Source organism: Micromys minutus (genome assembly GCF_963924665.1).
Source record: "Micromys minutus genome assembly, chromosome: 18".
Lineage (NCBI taxonomy): Eukaryota > Metazoa > Chordata > Mammalia > Rodentia > Muridae > Micromys > Micromys minutus.
The window spans coordinates 46,242,738-46,268,417 of NC_137953.1; positions in this window are offsets into that span (position 1 = coordinate 46,242,738).

Genomic DNA, 25,680 nt, shown 5'->3' on the forward strand with positions numbered 1-25,680 from the left:
TTCCCAGTGGCACACTTCCTCCAACAAGGCCACACCTACTTCAGCAAGGCCACACCCACTCCAACAAGGTCACACCCACTTCAACAAGACCACACCCACTTCAACAAGACCACACCTCCTAACCCCTGCCAAGTATCTCTACTCTCTAATTACCAAGGATTCAAATATGTGAACCTGTGGTTCCATTCCTGTCATTTCTTGGTCCTGCTCCTCCACTTCCTCCTTCTCTCTAGCTCCTCCTCCTCCTCCTCTTTCTCTTCCTTTCGCCCACTCTTCTACACAGTCAGTGGGGGCTTTACGTACTCCATTCTACCTCAAGCATATTGGCCACAATTATTCCCAACCGCAGTTCCCTTGTGCCCCATTTCCCATCATCCAAACATTCAGACATCACAGGGAGGCAAAGCATTTTATTTTTAGATTCCAATTACAAAACAAACTTATATTTATAAGACCTAGCAGCTACGTTAGAAGTCATTTATAAATGATGACGGACTTTCTCCTCAACCAGCATAGTGAGAATTCAAACATGGCATTTTCTGTGGAGAGTCCCGAAAATAACAAATAAGACTGGAACTGAAATTCTAGGAAGGATGGGTGGTCAGTGAACGCACGCCAGATTCCCCTGACGGTGAGAACAGGTATTTTAAAAATAAGCAGCAGAGCTCAATAAAGACACTTGCTATTACTTGGATGTGATTCAAGCTTATTTTTGGTTTAGTCTCACCATTCTCCCGAGCTCGTACGGAGGGTCACAGAGCCATTTATTCTCAACACGGATTTCTGCGGCTTGATTTACAGGACCGTGCATTAGAGAGGTAAAAATATCTCAGGCCGAGAGTGGGTAGGTGTGACTCCAGGCTGCCGGCAATTAGTGTTCTCATAAGGAATCGGGGGTTCTTTTTATATTGATGTCAGTCTGCTCTCAGAATAACTTTTCCTCTGCATCTAGACTGTTCTGACAAATGTAATATTATTGGGATATTTTCAGAGTGTTCCTAGCCTGTTTCCCATGCTCTCCAGGTGAACCTTGTCGAGTCCTACCCCCCCAAAACCTTTGTCCTGTCAGAATACTGATTAGGTTTTAAAAACGGAACACTACTTTGGGTAGGATGAAGGTTTTTACAGTGTTCAGTCCTCTGCGCTAGATCCGTGACAGTGCTCTGTTTCTCTTTAAAAACATTACCCTAGACAAAAGTATTTCTTGCTCTGTCCTCACAAACTGTAATGGTTCCGTGTCCTTTAGGACGTTGACTTCTGCTGTCGTCTCTGCGATTTTCCTGCGATTTTCCTGAGACTCGTTCTAGTCTTGTAACATCCCCTGCTTACCTCTGTGAATTTACATATTAGCACAGTTCAGGGTGTTTTTATTATACAATAGCTGTGGTTGTTTGTTTGATCATTCCACACCTCTTTTATAATTGCCGTCATAACATTCAGTTTGGGTCATCGTTTAAGATGCTTTGTTCTTGTTTGCACATTGAATGTTGGCACGAACTTCTAACTTGTGTTACCTGGGTTGGAGAGGCGATAGGAAATAGAAACAGAATTAAGAGACAGTACACTAGCACCGACAGCTAGAGGTCCCTGAGTGCTTGCGTGCCAACCACTGTGGTAAGTTTCACGAATGTTCGTTTGCAATACCCATAGACGGTAGCTGCTTAAGTACTCACATTTTCGAGGGTGGAACAACGCAGACTTCGTTTGCAAGCCAGCATGGAAGCCAAAGGCTCTGCCTCGTTTTCATCAACTGACTTGATCGAGCCTCTCGCTGGCCTTTCCTCTGCAGCGCTCCAGAGGCGCGGTAAGAACCACTCCCAGTGACCCGCTCTGAAGCAGCCTGTTCATTAAGGCTCTCTCTCCCCTCACTTGTCTACTTCATCAAGCCCTAGAGGGTTGTCTGTGTCTCTGTGGTTGAGCTGCTATCAATTTCCATTGATTTTGTCTGTACAAAGAAGCCGGTTACGTTTGGCAGAAATCTGCCCCATCGCCGCGCCTACCCCCACAGCCCATTTCTGTTAGTACCGCCCCCAAAGCGAGGCTCTAAAATCTCTCTTGCCTTTTTTTGCTTCTTGTGCAGCACCTTCTTGCCCTCAGCATCTCCACGGCTTTTGAGTTCCAGCTGCTTCCTTTCTCCCTTCGCTGTGATGTCACAGCAAAGGCTTTGACTCCCTGCAAGCTATTAACAATGTCAAATTACCCTACAAGAATGGCCCCACGGCTTCTGAGATCTGCATCTCCTCGAGCAGTTGAAAAACGCTCTTTCTCTAAGAATTCTATCTTACTTTCTGGTCGTCTGGACCATGGTACCTGCTAGAGAACAGGACAAAAGAAAAAGTTGGCCTTGTTCCTTGGCCAGTTAGGTGCTGGGCAGGTTCCATTAGGAGCTCTGAATTTAGATTGTAAGCCATCCTCCTTCTATCAGGCCTTTACGTTTGACCTTTCTGGGCAGAAAAGACCTTATCTCCACCACTGCCTGGCTTCTTGGGACCCCCATTAGCATGGCCAGTACAAGTCAATCTGCTTCCTCACAGGGCCAAAGCTCTGCCCACCTCCGTGTGATTTCAACAACTTTTCTCAAAAGAACAGACATAATATGCAGTCACTGATAATTGGATACTAACCCCCAGAAAGCTCTGAACACCCCAGAAACAACTCACAGACTATATGAAGTTCAAGAAAAAAAAAAAGAAAAGAAAAGAAAAAAGAAAATGAAAAACAATTATGCTTAATCTTTACACACCAAGAAAACTTTGACTAATTCCAGGTTACATCTTGATTTACATGTACTTTATGCTCATTGTAACTAGTAAGATCTTAATGCACACTATCAAACCTTTAAAAAAACCAAGTACTGACAAAAATGTATTCGCATACTTTTATGTAAAAATGCTTAAACTCTGTACATTTATCTTTGTTTTTTAAAATAAAGTTGTTCAATTAAAAAACTTTTCTCAAATGTAGATCAAGTAATGCACACATTTTAGGGGAACTTTAAAATTTCTGTACTTTCATTTTTTTGGATTAAAAAAATATTGCTATGAAAGTTAATCTTGAGCACAGTGATAATTTGTTGCTGAGAGATATTTACCTAGAATCTGATTTAGTGTTTTCTTAAGCCGAGGTTCTTAGAAGTATCACGATTAATGATTAGCTCAATTAGCAGAGTTGGAGCAGGTAACAGCATTGTGTCCGTGTTTGCTGCTGTATAAGAGACAGATCTTTTTCTTAGGAAATGGGTATTGAAATATTTATGCACACAAATAAAGGCATCATGTCAGCACATTATTCTTAAACCGTTCAATAAACAAGTGTGAGTGTGTGTGTGTGTGTGTGTGTGTGAGAGTGTGTGTGTGTGAGTGTGAGTGTGTGTGTGTGAGTGTGTGTGTGTGTGTGTGTGTGTGTGTGTAACTATGTAGAGCTGAGCAAATGGAATAAAATGTCAGTAACTTAAAAACTGGTGACTCTGGATGATAGTTATGTGCCAGTCCTTTGTATTTCTTGCATCTTTTTTTAAGAGCATAAAACCATATAAAATAGAAAGGTTTATAAATGTCATGATTTTATTGGCATCCAAAGTATTTTTTGAGTGTGAAATTTTTTTTCCATTAAATATCTATTCTAGTTTAGAAACATGTCAAGTCTTCTATTGGATGCACCATAGGATAGAGTTATTATAGAAAACACACGAATTTTACTTTTCTGTTAGGAATTTCTTTATGTATTTTATTTATGTATTATTTTGTGACTGTACGCAGATGTGCATAGATGGTCCATTAGGCCATGGGGTGTGTGTGTGTGTGTGTGTGTGTGTGTGTGTGTGTGTGTGTGCCTGTGAGTGTGTAGGGCAGAAGATCACATGTTTGCTCTTTCCTTCTAAGAAGTGGGACCTGGGGTTTGAACTCAGATCAACAGGTTTGGTAGCCAAGCACCTTCACTTGCTGAGCTATTCCACTGGTCTGTTCTCCTGGTTGCTAAACACCATTCAAAGCACCCAGTCTTGCCTTCAAGGCCTTCTTCAGCATAGCACTTATCATTTTGTCTGAAATACCACCGAGCAACTGTCAATCACTTGTGAAAACCTAAATTATATGGCTCCTTCCTTCTTGAGTCCCATGATTATGTCCACTCTAGGTTACAGTAACTGTACTGGCTGGTTTGGGGTGTCAAGTTGCCAAGAGCTAGAGTATTCAGAGAGAAAGGAGCCTCAGTTGAGAAAATGCCTTCATGAGATCCAGCTGTAAGGTATCTTCTCAATTAGTGATCACTGGGGGAGGGCCCAGCCCAGTATGGGTGGTGCCATCCCGGGGCTGGTAGTTCCGGGTTGTTTAGGAAAGCAGGCTGAGCAAGCCAGTAAGCAACACCCACCATGCCCTCTGCATCAGGTTCCTCCCACCTCCAGGATCCTGGTCTGATTGGGTTCCTGTCCTGGCTTCCTTTAGTGACGAACAAGGGATGTGGAAGTGTGAGATTAATAAACCCCTTTTCCCAACTTGTTTTTTGGTCATGGTGTTTGGTACCAGCAATAAAATCCCCACTAAGACAGTAACCCTCTGCAGGGCTTTCTTTGTTGATATCTATCACACAGACAAGCTGCCCCCACTTCTGTGTATCCACAGTCTATCAGAGTAACCAGGAGCAAAGAGGAACATTGCTGAGCCAAGGAGGGAGAAGCTCAGCGGATGACTCTGGGGGTTGGGTCCCACCGTGTGTGTGGACAGAGAACATGACTACTTTTTGAGTGAAGAGTTGAAAAGCTTCAGAAGGATTTGACTCACTCATGCCCCCTACACCCCTTTGCGGCAGTGTTTGGAATGTCCACATTAATGTCCTTTGCCCGAAGTTCTGTGGGCTGAGATAGTTTAACTGCCTAATATTTTCTGCATAATTATGACAGATTGTCATTAATAAGCATCCTATATATTTGCTCGAGCCTTCATAGTTATAACTGGTGTAAAAGCCTTAAGAGTCTTAACTGTCTCTGCACATTTTGTGTAGCCCAGGAAAATTCCTGTATATAAAATTTTAAAATGAGCTAAATTACTCACACATGCTGGCTCCCAAAGCAATGATATTTAAACCCTAAACAGTTTCTGAGGTAGGTGGAGTCAGGGGAGACCACTCTGGAAGGCAGGCATGTCTTAGGGGTATTCATGTTTACTCGTGGTATGGGGACAGTGAGAAGGCACTTCCTAAACAAGGAGAGATTTACTTGGACCCCAAATAGGCACTGAGATGGTCTTCTGGATCCTCCTGGTCCAGCAAGGGGTTAATAGAAACTTTCAAGCAGGCTAGATAATTAACAGGATTAAATCTCTACCTGTCAATTAAGCCAATATATTTGAGTATAATGCTGTTTAATTCTGCACCAGGAACAGTGCAATAAATCAAAGTTTACAGATGTCTTCAGCAAGCCCTTGATGGATGAAACACTGTAACTCAGAGGTGCATAGAAAATCTCAAATAAGATAACCTCCCATGTGATTAATATAGCTGTCTGCATTGGCATTGGCTCCAGAAGGTTCTAATCCAAACATGTTTAACATCACATACTTTATTGTGACAGATTTAGACACCTGAACTAACTAACCAGGCAAATGGTGCTTAATTATACTGACTCATTATGGACCTCAGCAATAAAGCTGGGACAGAGAATTATGTGTTAACTCCTGTCACACGCTTACACACAACATAAGTAGACAGTGTCCAGAGGCTTGTCTCAGGCCTGGTGTGTAAAGTGCAGGGTCACCCTCTTATTCCTCTAGAGGCCACTTTCCTTTTCTCTGTTTAGTGGCACTTGTCCCCAAGTGCCATTTGAGGCTGACTGATCAGCAAATGTGTTTTACTGACCATAAAAAAAAAAAAGAGGCATATGACCATGAATATCTCTTCCTTTCCATATTTAAAAAAAAAAAGGAATTGAGGGTCCAGTGTACTCATGCACATAGACACAGATACAGACAGACAGACAGACAGAGAGACAGACAGGAGAGGAGGGTGTGGCGCTTCCCTAGGAATATATGCATTGAAAACACTGCTGCTCAAGAGGTCAAACAAATGTCTATTACGTACGACATGCATTCTGGAATGCGTACGTATCTACTGGTGGTTTGAATGAGAAGCATTCCCCACACATTCATGTATTTGAACACTTGGTTCCCAGTTGGTAACACAGTTTGGGGACGTTATGGAACCTGAGGCACATGAAGCTTTAATGGAGAAAGAACATCACTGGGCTGGGCTTTGAGAGTTTCTAGCCCAACTATTTCCTGCTTGTTTTCTTTGCATTCTGTGCGATAAAAATATGACCAGCCAGCTTCCTTCCGTGGTCACCTGCAGCCAAGCCTCCTAACCATTAGAGGTGCTAGCCCTCTGGAACCACAAGTCTAGTCAAGACTAACCCTTCCTTCCTCAAGTACCTTCTGGTCGTGGAGTCTTATCACAGGAAGAGAAAAGTGACCAGTACAATGATCTTCTAGACAGACCTGAATTATGAAACATGAGCTAACATGGTACAAAATTCAGTTCTATGGAGTCCTGTTTCTTTCTGAACTTACTCCTAGGTGATTTCTCTCACTCTCATAAGCATGAAAATGAACACACCATGGGCAAACATTTCAGAAGGGTCAAGGTGTTTGCTTCTGTCTGTGCTAAGCTCATAGTACAGACCTTAAAGTATGGGTCCTAGTCATTGCCAGTTGACTGGATATTCGATCTATAAAGTGTGCAAAATACTAGGAAAGGATGACATGGGGTAGAAACAAAGTATCACCTATGCCTTTCACTCTCAGGGCTCTTTCCCCTTTGGAAAGTACAACTTAATACAAATAATGGTCCATGGTTGTGAAATGGGCTTTACCGTAAAGAAGGAATTCATGAGAGCAAAGACCAGAATTAGCTGGGGTTCGGAAGATTTTATGGCAGAATCATTTGAGATCCTTATTTAGGAAAGTGCATTAGTTTTGCATTCTACAGAAACAGAGGTGGCATAATGGTATATATTGCATAGGGGTCTGTTAGCCTGGCTTGCACAGTGTGATCTGAGTAGTCCAGCAACAGCTGTCTGCACACTGGAAAGGCTGAAAGTCCAGCAGCTGCCCAGTCATGGGGCTGGATACCTCAATAGTTCCAGGCTGGCACTGATGGCATGGAGGAGTCCTGGAAGGTTGACAAGGCTGGGCTCTGATGGTGGCCAAGGATGGCTGCAGGGATAACTGAAGAGACCCGCTCTCCAGCAAAGGATGAAGGCAGGCAAGCAAGCTGAGTGTACACAACAGACCAGCTGGGACAGGCTAGGTACCACTGCAGTAACAACATGAAGATCACAAGGGTGTACACTGAGCAGTTTCCTCTTATATTTCCAGTCCACGGTGAGCACCAGGAAGCTTTCCTACGTGCAAGGGGAAGAGGACCCAGTTGGTCATTGTTTTGTGGCTTCCATAGTTACCTATATAAAGAAGATCGTTGGGTGTTCCTCACCCCATAAAGCAGTGGTTCTCAACCTTCTTACTGCTACAACCCTTTAATATGTGATAATCCCTACAACTCTTTACTATAGCTCCTCATGTTGTGATGACCCCCAACTGTAACATTATTTTTGTTGCTACTGTTAACTGTAATTTTGCTTCTGTTACAAATCATAATGTAAATATCTGTGTTTTCCAAAAGTCTTAGGAACCATTAGACACCTCCGAGCGCTCATAACTTACAGATTGAGAGCCGCTGCAAATAGCATGCGTTCTCAATTTTTTGTTGTTGTTGTTTTGTTTTTGAATGTGGCATATTCCTCCATTTTTAATAAGCCTTTTCTTCTTTGGAGCAGAGCAGATGTCAGGAAAAGTCACCATCTAATTCTGTGGACTTCATGTAAATGGGAGCATTTCCATAGCAAGTTGACAAAAAACCTAAGCCTGAGACTTTTCTTCAAAAGTTTTTAGATCCAGGGTGGAGATGTAGCTCAGTAGCAGAAGGCTGGACTGGTGGAATGGGAAGGGAGCCAATCCTCTGCCCATTCCATAGTCCCAGCTGAGTCGTTTCCCAGCTTAACACACTGCTGCAATACTGTGATGCATGGTCAAGCGACCCTTATTCAGGAGCACTAGGCTCTGTGGCAAGGTCTATGCCGTTTGCCTAATTTTCTTACACTGCATCGGCATTGAGTCATCTGATCTGATCACAAGAGGGTGGAGATGGTAGTAGACTAGGAGGCTTGAGGGGAAGAGAGACCACATCCATGTAACTTCTGTCACAGCACATTATTATTATAGCTTGTTACTAGATTAATTTTTATTGTGCCTAGTTCATAAATCTTTATGGTATGTACATATAGGAAAAAAACCCAGACTATATCTACTTAAGGACAACCTACAATGTTGGATGTCCCTTCAGAGACTTTGGTAAGAAAGGACTGCCAGTGTATAAAATTTCCTGGTAAGCAATCATTATAATACTGTGACAATAATACCTTTCCTCAATCTTTGCACATGGAACTAGTCATTTTGGAGTAACCAGTTTCTAGGCTCCTGGTTATAGCAGGGGTCTGGAGTCATGTGGTTATGAGTTTCCCCAAGATCCCTGTTACTAGACATTCAATTCTGCCATCAGCCATCTGGTAAACCAGGTGAGCTTCTGGACACAGGCTATAGTGATCTAAGAAACACTCAGTTGAGAAAATGTCTCCAGAAGATTGGCCTACAGACAAGATGCAGATGGGTCTGTTCCATTATGGGTGGGGTCCTCTCTTGGCAGGTGGTCCCGGGTTATACAAAAAAGTAGGTTGAGCAAGTCATTGGGGAACAGCGTTTCTCTGTGGCCTCTGCTTCAGTTCCTTCATCCAGATTCCTGATTTCCTTCAGTAATAGAAGGTGACCTGAGAGTAATGAACTGAAGTTAACCCTTTCCACCTCAGGCAGCTTTTGCCTATGGTCACCGAAGCAACTTAGATAGCTTCCATCCCCTAGCCCTGGTGCCAAGTTTTTATTTGACAGTAAGAATTGTGGGAACAAGTTGTTCTATTTCTTTCCACTTTTATCAGTAATCTGAGGTAGACAATATGCTAGGGAAATAATAAAATGAACAAATCATACACTGAACAGGCTCATTCTTGCCCTGTCTTTGCTCATTCCTATTCGTTTTCCTCAGTACCAACTCTGGCTGATAATTATCCTTAAATTTTCTTATGTATTCATGCTGTTTTCCAAATACAAAGATAACACTATATAGTTATCTAAATAGTCCATATAGCCATGTTTTCGTCATCTGACAGTCTATCTATGGCTCCTTTTGAATTGGAACATGAATATTCTGGCCGGAGTTTTGTTGTTATAACAACTGTGTGGGGTGGCCTGTCTGTATTGCACTATGGTCTCTTCAGTCAAAACCTAATTGTCATCATTTTTGCCCCTTTCACCCTTCCATCATTGCTAATGAGGCTGCAATAAATAATTCCATACTTACATATTTCATGTGTGTCCAGACAATTGGAAGAGTAAATTCTTAGAAGTGGTTTTGCTGGTCCAAAGGGTAAATGTACTTATCATTCTGGTAATTGTTGTCAACTTGGTCTTCATATTTATCCAACCACCCTCTGCTCCCAGTGGCAATGTCTAAGAGGATGAGACAAGCCTGTTTAAAAGCAGTTTAACAGAGGATAAGGAAAGGTAAATAACAGAAGTAAGCCGAACCATGCATAAAGGGTACTGTCATGCTGTAGTTTAAAATTGGATTAGTTATTAGAAATTGAAGTTCTGTGCTGCCTTTATTGAAGAGAGAGATATGAGATTTATAGTCCAAGCAGGACCTACATCACCGTTTCTAATAGCAACAGCAACTCACCTGTGCTTTTGCACAGCACAGCTTCCAAAGCCCTTTGTGTACCTGAGCTCAGGTTATGCATTATACCACATGATGCATGGGGGGGGGGTAATGACTTGTCCGGCTTATAGAAGGCTAAGTAACTGTCACGGATGATACAGCTGGATCCTCAGAGCAGGGACCTAAGACTTAATCTCTCCACTCCAGATCTGGGGCTCCTTTTTGGATGAGAACCCTAGCTGAAAGCCAAATATTCCTTCGACCAACCACCACTGAGATTCCACCCTTCCCTAAGCTCTTCAGTATTTACCGAATCACTACCATTCCTGCTTCCCATGCCTTTATTTTCATGATCCCAAACTCTCCCGAGGGTTCTGAGGTGGAATCCACAATGGTTAATACTGATTGGCAACTTGACAGGATTTAGAATCTCCTCAGAGGCACACAACTGGGTTGGTCAGAGAAGATGTTTCTAGAGAGGTTCAACCGAGGAAGGAAAGATGACCTTGAATGTGGCCACACCACCCCATTGGCTGGGATTCAGGGACCGAGTTAAAGGAGAGAGTGAGTTGAACTCCAGGATTCATCTCTCTTTGCTTCCTGACTGTGCATATGATGCGATCAGCTGCTTTAGCCTCCTGTTGTCTTGAATAGCCATGGCATCTTCAGAAAATCTTAAGTTTTCCTCATCTGTTGAACAAGGCAACCATCATCTCTGTTGCCTCCCAGGGCTGCTAGGCTGAAGCTGCCATTGTTTGACCTCTCTCAGGGGCTCCGCAGCTTTTCCTTCCAAACCCCGCCCTTCACTCAGCCTTCACAGGAATAATTGGTTAGTTCAAAAGCCCCTTCCTGATCCCCAGTTGGAGAAAGAAAGTACACAAGGCTAAATTTCTCATTTTCTAAACAGAGTGGCTTCTCTTTAGCATTAGCTTGCTGGCTTGGTCTCACCTTGGGTTTCATTATTCTTTTTAAGACATGGTTTCCTTTTCTTTCGTTCCTTGTGTGCTTAATTTAGTGACACTTTGGGCTCCTGGTCCATGGCAGGAGCCTGCTTTTTATAGTCAATGTCCCATGAAGGATAGGCAACAATTAAGCAGCTGGGCCACAAACACTCCAGTCCCCTGAGGGCTCTGAGTTACTACAAAATGAGATGGCCCAGCCTTGGCATATGCCTTAGAAAGGGAAACCCTTCACTCACTTCCACATTAGGCCTAAACCTCAAAGGACAACTGGGGTTATCTGCAATCACTCACCAACAGCAAACCCCATGGAAAGGGGAGTTAATTATGATCAACCGTGTATGTCATAGGCAGCTGTTCCCTGAATGAGAGGCCACAGGAGTGGTTGGGACCATGGGCGCTGGGGTTATAGTTCCTTGTCTTTCTCTAGGAGACATGACTAAGAGTGAGAGTAAAGTGAGGCCTCATGCATTTAGGTCTGTAATGTTGGGGGAATAGCACTGTAGAACCCAAATGAGGCCTGGATAGAGGGTGGAACAGCCAGGCCTTGCTCCAATTTCTCTCTTTAGAGTTCCACTCTAGGCTCTGCAAGAGGGAAATCTGTCAAGGGAAATACTGACTTGGGGAACATACACTAGTAGATAACCCTCCATGTTCGTGTGTGTGTGTGTGTGTGTGTGTGTGTGTGTGTGAGAGAGAGAGAGAGAGAGAGAGAGAGAGAGAGAGAGAGAGAGAGAGAGAGATTCTCAGATTCTCAATGTCTGGTGATGCAGTTCCCTCTCTCTTGCCATTATTGTGACTGCTAATGTAGGAGAGAACATGAGGTTTTTGGCCTGAGGGCTAAGCAGTGTCGGTAATCCACAGCCCAGACCAAGGCCAGTGAATGAACTTCAGAGCTACGGGAAACTGAGTTTAGCAAGTGCCTTTTGCTACCACCAATCTAGAAGATCTCTAAGATCTGAGTCTGCCTATGAAAGTATCAGAAGTGTGAAGGGTATTCATTCACCATATCTGGTTGGATGAGGGGAGAAAACATGAAGACATCAGTACTGGAAAAGCCCTTAACTTGGAGTCTCCTCTCTGGCCAGGCGGGAAGCAGCAGTGATGTCTCTGTGTGAGGGCCCAGGGAGCCTCATGTGAAGCAGACTTAATCTCAGACAATCTGCGTCTCCCGCAGAAGCAGGAGCACCGTGGAGGAGCGGCTCTGTTCCGCACACTTGCTTTTGCCTTGTGACTCCGCTTCCCCTGCAATGCTGGGTTTAGGATGCTGAAGGTAAATCCCTGACTGACTTAGTCCATTTCGTGTTAGTACAGTAAAATGCCTGATGCTTGGCAGCTAAAAGTGAGGAGATTTATTTGGCTCACAGTTCTGGTGACAGGATGATCCAAACACCATGGACCAACATTTTTTGGGTATAAATAGATATAGATATAGATATAGATATAGATATAGGTATAGGTATAGGTAGAGGTAGAGGTAGAGGTAGAGGTAGAGGTAGAGGTAGAGGTAGAGGTAGAGGTAGAGGTATAAGTATAGGTATAGGTATAGGTATAGGTATAGGTATAGGTATAGGTATAGGTATAGGTATAGGTATAGGTATAGGTAGAGGTAGAGGTAGAGGTAGAGGTAGAGGTAGATGTAGATATATCCCTGCCTGCCTTCCTTCTGAGACAGGGTCTGCTATGTAGCCTGTTTGCCTTGAATTCACTCTGTAGCCCAGGCTAGCCTCAAACTTGCAACCCTCTTGCCACAGCTCCACGAATACAAGGATTATGGGCAATGTATCATCCCTACCCAACCCCTCCTCAGCTTTAACGATCCTATCACCGGGCTAGAGAGATGGCTCAGTGGTTAAGAGCACTGACTGCTCTCCCAGAGATCCTGAGTTCAAATTCCAGCAACCACATGGTGGCTCACAACCATGTGTAATGAGATCTGATGCCCTCTTCTGGTCTGTCCGAAGACAGTAACAGTGTGCTTAAATATAAGAAATAAATCTTAAGAAATAATATATCCCATCACTTCCACACTGCCACACTGCCACACTGTGGGACAAGCCACAAGCAGTTAAACTTCCAAGGGCTAAGCCACAGTATCATTGTCACATCTACATTTGCACAGGAAGAGATTTGGGAAACACAGAGGGACAACTTGTGATCTGCCCTTCCCACCATAAAGATTCTCTTTCCCATCTTGGTCCTTTCACGGGTGGCAATGCCTTGATTCAGGAAGGGCAGGACCACATAATGTTGAGCAGATAGGCCATTTGCAAGCACAGAGCACAGCCTTCGGGGTGCCCAGCTGTTCTGGGCCAGCCACTGAACACAGAATACAAAGCAGAGAGTTAACATTCAACATGGAGACACACAGTCGCTGGCAGGAGCTGCCATGTTGGTAGGGTTCAAAAGGGTTAAAAAGGTCTTAGAGTTGTCGCTCCTGCAGAGTCTTCCAGCCACTGTTACTGGTAATCTGCCTAGCAACCCGAGGCTGGACGAGGTGACCCTTTGGGCTCCTTCCAGATTTGTGATTTATATTATTCCGCTCCCTAAGTTTGTCACTCTCTCAGAGCCTCCCTCCCCAAATCAGCTTAAAAATAACCTATGGCAATAAGGAATGCTGTCTGAGGGGAAGAAAAACCAGTTCCTGGGGAAACCCTACATCCTAAGACGTTCTCTTCTCTAGTCTTCTGATCAGGATACCTGGGGACAAAGTCACAGGCCATGGTCTCAGGCCTCTCCTCGTGTGTTTTGATCTCATCTGTGCTGTTCCATGCTGTTCCGTGCTGCGACAGTCTGTAGAGATGAGTGCCTGTGTCAAGTGTCGACGGTCTCACAGTTTTAGGAGGTGAGGGTCCACTGGAGGAAGTGTGCCACTAAGGTAGGACTTGAGGGTTGTGCATGGGTTTGAACCCCTTCTTTGCTCTCTGTTTCCTGCCATACCACAGTGGTGTTCTGCTTCAGCACGGGCCCAGAATCAACAGAGCCACAACTCTGGCCCCTGAAATCTCTAAAGCTATGGGTCAAAATAAATATCCCCTCCTCTGAGCTGTTTGTGTCAGGTCTTTGTCCCGGTGATGATAACAGTGACATGATGACCGATTGTCACTTCACAGGTGTGACAATTACAAATGACAGTAGGAGAAAACCTCCTGGTTTCAGTCTTATAAAAAGCAAAGGAGCCCCGCCTACTCAGTTTCCACAATCCCACAGTTTCCAAGGCGCTGGCTGGGTCGATGACAATCTCTGTCAAGATATATCCCCGATCAGCTGAAATTCTATAACTGGTTATTTCTTGCTCAGTAAGATGCTTGAAGACAAAAGATGCCTGTGAGCCTCACCTTCACCCAATTCCTAATGAAAAGGATGCAGTCACTCACACTTAGCTAATTAATTGGTGGGGAGACCAAAGCCACAGAGTAGCAGGGAGTCAAACCCTCATACATAACCCACAGGACCACAGGGGATAACGCTGGGTGAGTTCAGACATCAACTCCCTCTGCTTGAAGAGTAGCCCTCATGTCTCTCAAACATCCCAGTGGGACTGAGGTCTGGTTGTCCAGTGACAGCCATCAGAATCACCACCTTTGGTGGCCTTCTTGTTTCCATTTTATTCTCCCATTTACAAACCACTCTTCCTGTAATCGCCATGTGGACCCAGCTCAGTATCCAAAGTCTGCATCAGGACCATAAGTCAGTTTATCCACAGTCCTGGCAGAGGACTTCCCAAGTCACACTCTCAGTCTGCCCCCCCCAGATACCTCCCCAGCCCCACTTCCTTCAGAGCATTTTACCACCCCAGCAAAAATGGTATAGCTTTTCTTCCTGCTGAAAGTCTTCAGGATGCAACGACAAAATGTTTGCAAATTTCTGGCTGTGATAAGGTCATTTTATATAAATAAAAGGCCAGGACAATGACCTTATCAGAAAAGATGCAGAAAGGAAATCTACCTTCAGTTAACCAGTAACTGCAGAGCTACCTAGATTCCAAAGGCTTAGTGTCAAAATCACCCACACCGAGGAAACAGAATTAAAACAGAGGGGGAAGTGATGGACGGCGGTGGGGCTCCTGTGGGAAGTCCTGATGGTTTCAATATTTTCTGTTTTAATGAAAACTAGTAAGTTTTATGCTCTTTCAGAATAAATACAATTGTGCCTTATGCTTCACAATACATGTAATTGATTTCTCAGAGCTCTTAGCTCTATCATGTTTGTAATAAATATATTCTCCTCCACAGGAAGTTGGTCATATGGTGTTGGGAGTGGGTGGTTTGAGGGGCCTTGATTATTTTCTTTTCTTTCAATTCCACGGCAATTACCCCTTAAGTCATTTATTTGGCACTTTGCAGAGTCCATCTTGCAATTTTAAATTCCTTTTTTTTCCTAACTGCCAAAGCCCAGCTTCCCCAGGAAGACGTCCTGCCTTAGACCGCTCCCTGGTCCTGACAAGCACTAGGTGTGTAAAAATAGAAAGATTATTTTTCCATGTTATTGATGAGGTGGCCGACATCTTTCAGAAACACAGAATTAATTTTATTCCCTCTTCCAGAACGAGGCTGACAGAGCAAGATCTCCGTGCTGCACGGTGCAGTCACGTTTCTGAACTTGGTCCAGGTTATCTACCTTCTTCCTTTGTTGGGAGATGGGTAGCCCAGACTTCTCAAATGCCCCCCTCTCCCTCCCACGCAACAAACCCTTTCCCAATTTTCAGGTTACAGCCCCACAGGCTAGAAACCTAATGCTCCTGACGTGACTTAGTTTGAGATGTGGAAGCCACCGAGTGCCCGCGCCTTGTGCAGCCTCTTCGTGATGGGAATATCCGGTGCTCAGAGATCACTGAGGTTGGTCAGGTGCAGAAGGCCTGGATTTCTGTGTACGTGGGTCTAGGTCATGTCTAGTCACTGCTTAGTGATGCAGAGAATGGAATTTATGTGCACCTGAAAATCCACACAAAACTGCACGGCAGTGACTCGGGCACACACATTCACTTTTCACCTTGCATCCCCATGTTTCTGGAACTGGAAGAAAAAAATAAACTCCCTGAGAATTAGGAAATCCCTGCTACACAGCACCTGTTTTTACCCGGGAAATATCTTCTCCAGGCATCTTCAGATGGCCACCCTGTGTCCACCATGGGCACCGTGTGCAAACCTGTGCTGTAGCTCTGACTCAGTCGTGTCAAAGTTTACATGCTAGTTTCTCTAAGTAAACGTGAAATGCCTTTAAAAGGTGGTTGCTGACTCTTTCTTTTCTACACGTGAACTCTGTGACTACAAATCACAATGTACAGAAAGTGCTCTGTGAGGCTGAACAACCGACTCTCAGAGATTTGGGCTAGAACATTGGTGGGCAGTGATTCTCAGTGACCGTGGTTTTGGTCATCGAAAGACTCCATATGCGAGTCTGTCTCACAGTATAAACACTTTAACAGGCAAGTTTGCTCTGTTCAAGGAAAAAAAATAGTTTTGGTTGGACGTCCATGGAAAAATCCCAAGGAAGTTCTTTTTTCGTGAGTTTTGCAGACGTGGCATATGCCCCATCAGAAAAGACAGAACGGGAGATGTTCTTGTCATAGGTGTTCTGGTCAGGATACTAGCGGACGGTTTCTGCAGCCAAGTGAAGTCAGTTGACAAAAGTTACATCAGAATGTCTTAGTCTATTGAAAACAGTGATGAATCCAGCAGTTTTAAAGGGAAATATTAATCAGTAATGTTGTCATCCTAAGATTATGCAGCCTTAACAGACACGTTGTGAATTTTGAAGTCTACTTGGAGGTCCGATGACTGACTAGGGACGTGACACCTTTGGTGCATCTGTAGAGAAATGTGAGGTAGTATTCATCGGGGCTATAGGTTTGGCCTTTATTCCACAAGTTCCGTGCCTGGGTTGTGGATTAAACATTATTTATTTTAATTTCATAAATGACTCATAGGAAGATGAAAATAAAGTCACCCAATGGGTGAAAATTAGCGTAAGAACCCACAACCTTTTAACAGGAACTACAAGAAGATGTCCATTTGGAAATGAAACTTCTAGTAATATAATTATTCTCCAGGGATGACGTCACAATGTTTAACCACCTATATGATAGACCAATGAGCCAATCAAAAGGGAGCCAGCAGAAAATACCATGCACAGTGCAACTGGTATCCATCACCATCACCATCACCATCAAAATATTTTTATCTCAAAGAAAAGAATTTGATGGCAAAATTGCAAGGTATCTAGTGAAAAATAACAATACTTATATCATAAAAATCTCTTTCTTTGCATTTGACTCTTTGAACTACCTTCGTCATTACGCCCGACCTCCAATTGTTAACCCCACAGTTTCTGCTGTGATGGTGTATTTGAGGGAATATCTTCAAAGTCTGAGCAATGTACTTACTGTACCCTCCAGAGGCCCACACTGTCTTCTGTCATTCTTCTATTGTGACATTCAGTGTCCCAGGCTATGTTCTCATTGGCATCTGGTAAACAGTGTGTGTGTGTGTGTGTGTGTGTGTGTGTGTGTGTGTGTGTGTTTTGAATAAATAAAAGAAGCTTGTGTTTAGAGTATTTAATGTTCTGCTATGTTCTAGATGAACTACCCTAGAGATACTCATTCGTTGATCTATTACTAACTTATTTATAGATCTCACAGAACATTTCTGACTAAAATAAAATGATATAACCCAGAAATGGGCAGAATCTTAAAGCCATACATGTGACACTATGGTTAGTGGGCAACCCTGGGAGGAAGGAGCTCCACCAGACTCATTCAAACAGCAGAGATATACTAAGTTCCATCAGGACATCCCCGCGTTCATGGATTAGCAGTTCGGATGAACTCAAAGGTCCCAGCCAGTTATGGAGAATGGGTTCCATCTCCGCGTGTGTGAAAGAAACAGGCCCACAGGGGAGGCGTCACACACTTGCACTCAAGATACCGAGGGAAATGTATCCGTGTGTTATTCATTTGTGAGTCGGCACCTGCCCTAGCTCTGTATCTTCCCAGCATATTCTGGAATCTTCCGAGACTAGCCCAGGATGATTCATCTCTCTACAGTCTAATCATATCTCCCTCTGAGCTAATGTTTGGGTAAAAATACCTTAGAGCCAGCCAGGTCCTGGCCCACAGGCTAGTGGAAGATTACAAAACTGAACACCAGATGACCAGAATTCTGGGACGAGTTTTATACTTCCACGATTGTGTGTCTGTCTTCCTGCAAGTGGAGGTGTTTGGTGCTGATGCATTACTGTCTCTTCTCCGGGTTGTATTTTTAAATTTTTCTCACATATATAATATTTTCTTAAAACATGGTTGTTATTGTTTGAGCCAGGGATACTTGCAAAGGGTCAAAGGTCCACTTCATGGAGTTGGCTCTCTCCTTCAGCCATTACTTGGGTTCAAGGGTGGAACTCAAGTTATCAGGCCAAACGTGTTGGTTCCCAAGAGAAAAATGTGTGAGTGTGAAACATGACTGTAGGCATAGCACATATTTGTAGAGGAGAAAAGATAAGTAGAAAAGGGTTATTCATTTTGTCTTGAGTACAGATGTCAGATAAAGGATTTCACCAATACTTAGCCAGTGATAAGGGAGAAATGTCTTGTAAGTATAACAAGTAGGAAAGGCCTTGGGGAGAGCAGTCCTTAACTGGGTTATAAAGTTGAACCAAAACAGAAAGGTACTCTGGTCAGGGGCAGGGGACGTATGGATCAAGGGGAGGGAGTGGGGGTGGAAAGAGAACAGGCTGGAGGGTTTATGTAACCTTTGTGTGTGTGTGTGTGTTTGTGTGTGTGTGTGGTGGTATGTGTGTATGGTATGTATGTATGTGTGTGTGATGTGTGTGTATGTGGTGTGTGTGTGTATGTGAGGTGTGTGTATGTGGTGTGTGTGTGTGTGGTATGTATGTGTGTGTGATATGTATGTATGTGGTGTGTGTATGTATGTGGTGTGTGTGTTTGTGTGTGTGTGTGGTGTGTGTATGTGGTGTGTGTGTGTTTGTGTATGTGTGTGGTGGTATGTGTATGTAATATGTATGTGTGTGTAATATGTATGTGTATGTGGTGTGTGTGTATCTGGTGTGTGTGTGTGTATGTAGTGTGTGTGTGTTTGTGTGTGTGTGGTGTGTGTATGTGGTGTGTGTGCGTTTGTGTGTATGTGGTGGTATGTGTGTGTGGTATGTATGTGTGTGTGATATGTGTGTGTATGTGGTATGTGTGTGTATGTGGTGTGTGTGTGTTTGTATGTGGTATGTGTGTGTATGTGGCGTGTGTGTGTTTGTATGTGGTGTGTGTATGTGGTGTGTGTGTTTGTGTGTTTGTGTGGTGGTATGTGTGTGATATGTATGTGTGTGTGTGTGTGATATGTGTATGTATGTGGTGTGTGTGTGTGTGTGTGTGTGTGTATGTGGGGTGTGTGTGTTTGTGTTGGATTGAAATTGTCCAAAATGAATTAATGAAAAATATAAAATCATGGCAATACATTGTAATAATACTTCTTAAAGAAGTATGATCGAGTAATTTTATCTGACTTCTCTTTAAACATTTAGCTGAAAAATAAACACAGTCGACACTTTAAAAAGAAAAAGAAGCAGTTGCTGCTGTGCACTGCAGCCCAAGTGCAGTTTGTATAATCAGTTCTGCTTCCCAGCCCACTCCCTAGAGAAGCAGGCTCTCAGCAGGACAGGAGGAGCAGAGCCTCGCCATTGTGTCCATTCTTTCCTTTGCTGCCACCCTTGGCTGAACTTTGTTGTTTGGAAACCAAGTTTACTGGCACCATTTTCTGTGAGGCCACTAGTAAAACTCCCTTTAAGTTCCCGAATCTACGTGTTGTCCTTTATCTGTAAAATGTCCTCCGGAGGCTCCCTCTGTGCTTGAACACTTGGCTGCCAGTTGCTGGTACTGCTTTGGGAAGCCTGGAGTCTTTGAGGGAGGAAGACTGGCTAAGCACCCTTGAGAGCTGTGCCCTGCCCCGCTTCTGGCTCTGGCCTGCTGCCTCCTGGTCAGACAACAATGTATCCAAGACTGAGGCTGTACTGTTACGGGATCCACCATTCCCATGCCTGTATCATGCTCAGATAACACAATGTATCCAAGCTCCACACTCCATAGTATGGGTTCCACCACTGGCCTCTAGTGAAGTCCCTCCTTCATTAAGTGCCTCTATCTGGCATCCGTCACAGTGAGGTAACTAACACAGTACCGCACACCTATTGTTTGGTATTCGCCCACAAAGACCTGACAATTACAGCCCTTTTGTTTGTAAAAAAAAAAAAAAAAAAAAAAAAAAAAAAAAAAGAGGGGGGAATGCATGAAAGTCAAGCAGATGCCAAGCATGGAGGCCCCTCCCCCACTCTCCTCCTCACTCTGGCTTCCTGCGCTCCACTAGAGTCAGCAGACACTGCCTAGTCAAAGGCTGGGTAGCAGTTACAAAATGTTGCGGTCCTTTCTCCTGTAGATTTTTCATACAGGGTCAGGCTTCTCCCTTCCGTGCTCACCTATGAATTTCGAGAGGGAAAAGAAAGAAAGAGGAATATGGATATGAGGAGGGAGAAAGAAGCAGGAAGCATGCTCTGGAATTACCAGGCTCAGAAGCAAATGACTGAGTAAGACCAAAAAAAGCATATCCATGTGCTACCTTGAAAGAACCTGATGTCCAATCTCAGGCTTCAAGTTCCCTCCGCGCACACGGCTGCTGGCAGCGGCAGCGGGATAATCTGCAAGTCGCATAATGTGGATTTATTTTCTCAATTGAATTTTTATACATTATTGAAATAAATTTGGACTTGGCCTTTATTAAACAACAGGGAACCGTTACAGGTTCTTCACGGAGGAAATTTGAATACAGCAGCTTATATCTGCTGTCAATCAGAATCATGTCAGGGCACACGGGGCACACGGGGCACATTCTAAAGTGGTGCCCATAGAGAAATCCTGTGTGGGCGGGTATGGCTTTAGCAGAAACAAGAGCAGCCAGGATAATAGTCCTGCTCTCTCGTTATGCTTGCCTTAGTCAGGGTTTTATTGTTACATCGAACCACCATGACCAAAGAGTAAATTAGGGAGAAAGGGAATTATTTGGTCTACACTTCCAGATCACAATTCATCATTGGAGGAAGTCAGGACAGGTACTCAAGCAAAGCAGGAACCTGGAGGCAGGAGCTGGTGGAGAAACCATGGAGGGGCAATGATTACTAGCCTGCTTTTTTTGACTTGATCAGACTGCTTTCTTATAAAACCCAGGACCACCAGCCTGGGAGATGACGCCACCCACCATGGACCGGCCCCTCTCCCCCACTGATCAATAATTAAGAAAATGCCCTACAGTTGGATCTCGTGGGGGTATTCCTCCACCGAGCGAGGCTCCTTTCTCTGTGGTGACTCCAGCTTGTGTCAAGTTGGCCCAGAGTACCAGGCAGCACAACACTCCCCATAATCTCTTGCAGAATTCTTCCACTGGCCCAACCCCGTCAGAGGCAAGAGGGCAGAAGCACCCGAAGGTGTTGTCCATGTGAGCCAGGCTCCAGGAATAGCGCAAGACGGAGGAAGTGAGATACTGACTCAGTGAATGCAGAAACGACGCAGAGAACAGGCCTGAGTCTCCATCGTAGCTGGAGACGGACAGATGCTAACAGTTTCAATCACATTTCCCTTTCTCCACAACGGTGCAGAGTCCTTCTCTTACTCTCTTTAGACACCTTGGACTGGCCGAGGTCAGACCACTGGTCCCACTACAACGGGAGGCAGAAAGAAGACACCAGCTCTGGATTTTTGGTCCTGGCAGATGTTCATTCTGCTGACTGTTCCTTTCTCTTCCCCTACACGCACGACTTAGATGAAACCTGCATGAAGGAAGCACCCTCCATTGTGCCCAGGCTTCTGACTGACCAGCGCCGATGACAGCATTTAGTGCCACGCAACACAGCAACTGTCTAGGCATTGGCGTTGTAAAGTGGCATGGGTGGGTGGTGGTCCCATAACTTCGGAGACTGTTTTCCTAAGGATCAATAGAAAAACCTTTTATTTTTCATGTTGATGCCTGACAGTGCTTAGCGAGTCCTACCACTCAGAAGATGATCCATGTACCCTTCCTACACTTAAAGAAATCGCACAGTAAGGCCTCTGTCAGCCTTTTTAAGATGTGTGCATGTGTATGCAGAATGTCAGCTGGGGCCCAAACCCAGGCAGCAGGACCACATTCGCTGAGAAATGGATGCTAGCACAGTAGGTACCCCTGAGAGCCACGGGGTGGACGGAAATAAGGGGCCACCTTTAGACAACCGATTCCGAGACAAATCACTCTAGTCACGATTGGTAGGTAAGAAAGACGTGATCGCTAAACCACGCGGTCTCTCTCACCTCTGACATGAAGACCCATCATTGAGACATGGAGTTAAAGCGCAACACTCCTCCCCTAGCTGACCTGGCACCCACTGTACTGCAAACAGAGGGCTCCCACCGACTTCTCCCTTACACAGGCAAGTCTAGCTCACCAGCACATCTACATTACATCTGGAACCGCAGCTCTCACACAGCGTGGACAGGAGGTTCGGGGCCTCTCTGCCCTTGCAAGAAGACTGGTAAGAGGCTAAAACAAATGCCGTGTGCCAGCCGTGTGCCAGTAACCTGGGCAGCACATGCCAGTGGGCGTGCACACAGAGCTTGTGTGTGGTGCCATCCCTCTGTGTGTGAATGTGCTCCCCTGCCTCCATGTAATTGCAGCATCCTCAGCAAGATGTCGGTGAGTGCTGAGGGAATTTAGGTGGGGCACTTGTTTGTATTCTGGTTGGTGAAAGCTGATGGATTTCGAGATCACACTTGACAGAAAGGGGGTGTTCCAGAGAGGCTCTCTGCTATGAAAAGGGGGTGCGGAGGCACTTCTCCCTGGTGTCAGCATGACTGTGGGGCAGCATTCACAGGGGTACTTTTCAGGTGTGTGAACCTCCTGACACACACACACACACACACACACACACACACACACACACACACACACATTCCCTCCTCTCTAACCTTGGACTCTATTGCCAGGGCCCTTTAGTGGTACAGCCCAAAATTTCAGCTGTCCATAGCTGATCTCATTTAGATGCCCAGAGAAACACAGCAGTAAGTGAGCAGCCACCCACCTGCTTTGGAACTGGAGATCACAAGGCATTGATTCCGGTAACTTGGGAAACTCCCACTCCCCTGTGCTGTGCCAGGCTGACGCTAGCTCACTGAGACTGACAACAATGGTTCTCAACAAAGGTCAGACTCACATCCCAAGGCACATGTAGCAATGTCTGGGGACATTTTTGTTTGTCCGGATAGAAAAGCCTGTTACTGACGGCTGGCAACAGGAAGAAGCATCCAGACCTTAGTGCCTATGCTGAAGGGCTCCACCTTAGAGGACAAAAATTATGCACCAGGACTTAAAAGGTGGAAACAGGAGGATTGTTACAAGTTCAGGGCCAGCCTGGGCTACAGAGTGAAACCCTTTTAAGTTTCCACTGAGCTGAGCTGGTGTTTACCGTGAGCCTGGGAGTGAGCAAATGTGCCTGACTAGCTACAGAAACTGGGACATCCTTATGACCAAGCCCTCTCCTGCACACCACAGACCTTCAGAATTCCCGTGGAGTCCCTGGCCTCCGGGGTAAGCGTTACCACAGCTTTCCCTCAGACAGACTCAAAAGAACACCTGCCCTGAGCAGCTAGATGAAGGGTCAGAAAGCCATGGATTTCTTAGTCCTGCATGTAACAGCGACGTCACGCAAGGCCACACTTCAGGCCAAGAGGTGTCCCTGCGCATTACCGACTTGTGTAGTGTCTATGGTAAGCTGAAATAACTGTTTTTCCTATACACCAGTCAACCTGAAGTTCCACTTAAGAACTCCCATTTCTATTCTCTGGTTTTCCTTTTAACACCTTTTCTGGGCTGAAAAATATTGTTATTATTATGTGTGTGTATGTATGATGTGCACGTGTGTGAAACTTATGCATCATGTGTGTTTATAGTGTGTGTTTGTATGAGTGTGATACATGCATGTGTGTGTGGCATGTATCTGTGTGTGAGAGACTGCAGACATGCCCTTGCCACGGCTCAAGTGTAGCATTCAAAGGATAGCTTTGCTTGCTGGGACTAGGTCTCCCATCTCTGCTGTGTGGCATATCCCGGGCTGGCGATGGTGCAATCTCCACTCCCTGTCTCACCAGAGGACCGCTGAGGTCATCGATGTGTGCCACTGCGTCTGGATCTGTCTGTTACCTGGGCACCATGGACCAATTCAGGTCCTCGGGCTTGTGTAACAAGCACGTTTACCCCCTGAACCATCTTGTCTGTGCCTTGGCCATAGTATTTACCTTAAACAGAATGTCCCCCGGCCCTCACTTCTATTGAATTTCCTATTTCTTCCATCTTAATGGCTCCTAGTATCTAATCATGTTGAATTTAAAGGCAAGCCTTCTTGAAAACCTTTGTTTGGAAGCGTTTTCTTCTATTCCAAAGTATTCCACTAGGTGGCAGTGATGCACTTAGTGCAACGTGCTAGAAGCCAAGAGACCATTGCTTCCTGTAGGGACTTAATGTCACCATCACCATTTTCTAGATGAGAGGGCTGACTCCCAAAGATGAAATTACCACCCGCCCCACTCCCATACCGCAGCATTCATAGCAAGCAGAGCTGGAGTTATGAACCTTGGTTTGGCTGTTTCAGAGGCCGCACTGGTTGTTGGGCTGTGCTGTTGGCAGAGAGCCTAAAGACACACCTCCCTTTCTCCCAGTAGAGTGTGCCCTAGTGCTTGCCCTACATGTATGGCCCCACGTTTTTTGTCCAGATAACTCACCCAGTTACTGGACTGCAAAGTCCCACAGTCTGATTCACCTTTGAGATCTAGCCTCGGCGGGACTCGGTGAGGAAGTTGGATGCATTTTGATGGTTTGACCACATGAACACCCGAAATGGGAAGCTGTCAGGTGAATGTTAATCACTTCCAGAAAAGGAGACTGTGTTGTGAAGCAAAGCTGCCGGGGAGACTTCAAGTCCCAGGGATCCTCCAGCGTCCCATGGACGCCCACAACCTACTCAGGTGTTCAGGGTTAATGATGAGAAATGATGTTTGTATGTGCATATGTTATATGCACGCACTTGTGTGTGCGTGGTGTGTATCTGTGTGTGAGGGAGTGCAGGCATGCCCAGTGCAAGTTCCTTGGGAGAGGAGAGGACTTCAAAGGGGAGAGAGATGAAAGGAAGGTGTTAGAGGAAGATAAATGAGGGAGGGGGAGAGAGCAGGGGGGGCCTTGCAAACTCCAAGCCTCCCTAAAGGGCAGCCCAAAGGAGGGTTTTGCATCTGGTATGGAGATGGTATGGAGAGCTCTAGAGGACTGGGAGACAGGAAGTAAGAAGAAAAAGAGGTGTAGGAAGTATGAGACTCCACCTAGACCCAGGGCAGGAGGATCTTGCCAACTGAGCCCACTTCCTGCCCCTGGGCCAGAGCCTCCTGCACCCGAGGCTTCTTTCCGAATTCTGAACATTGCTCTAGCCGCCACATCCCTACCAGCAATGGTTCCAAACAAGCAGCACCCCTTGCTTGATTTCCCATCCTCAGAGGATTAGCTGATGAGTCGAGATGGAGGGGTGGGGAAGGGATGTTTCATTGCACATCTGGATATTAACAAATGGAGCCAAAAGCCACAGTCTAAATAAAACACAGAAATCCAGTGACGTGAAGAGGGCGACTCACGGGCCCTAAAGTGAAAGGAAAGGGGAAGGGAAGATGGATGTGCACTAGAGGGAGCAGGAATCCAAGCTAAGGGACACAGGAGCAGGGCAGTGACATCGAGTTTGGAGGGTCCAGCTCACCAGGGGCTGGAATCTCCTTTTCAGTGTGGCCTGTTTCAGGGATCCAGCTAACTCCAGAGGGGGGAAACTAAGCTCGGTGGTGAAAAGC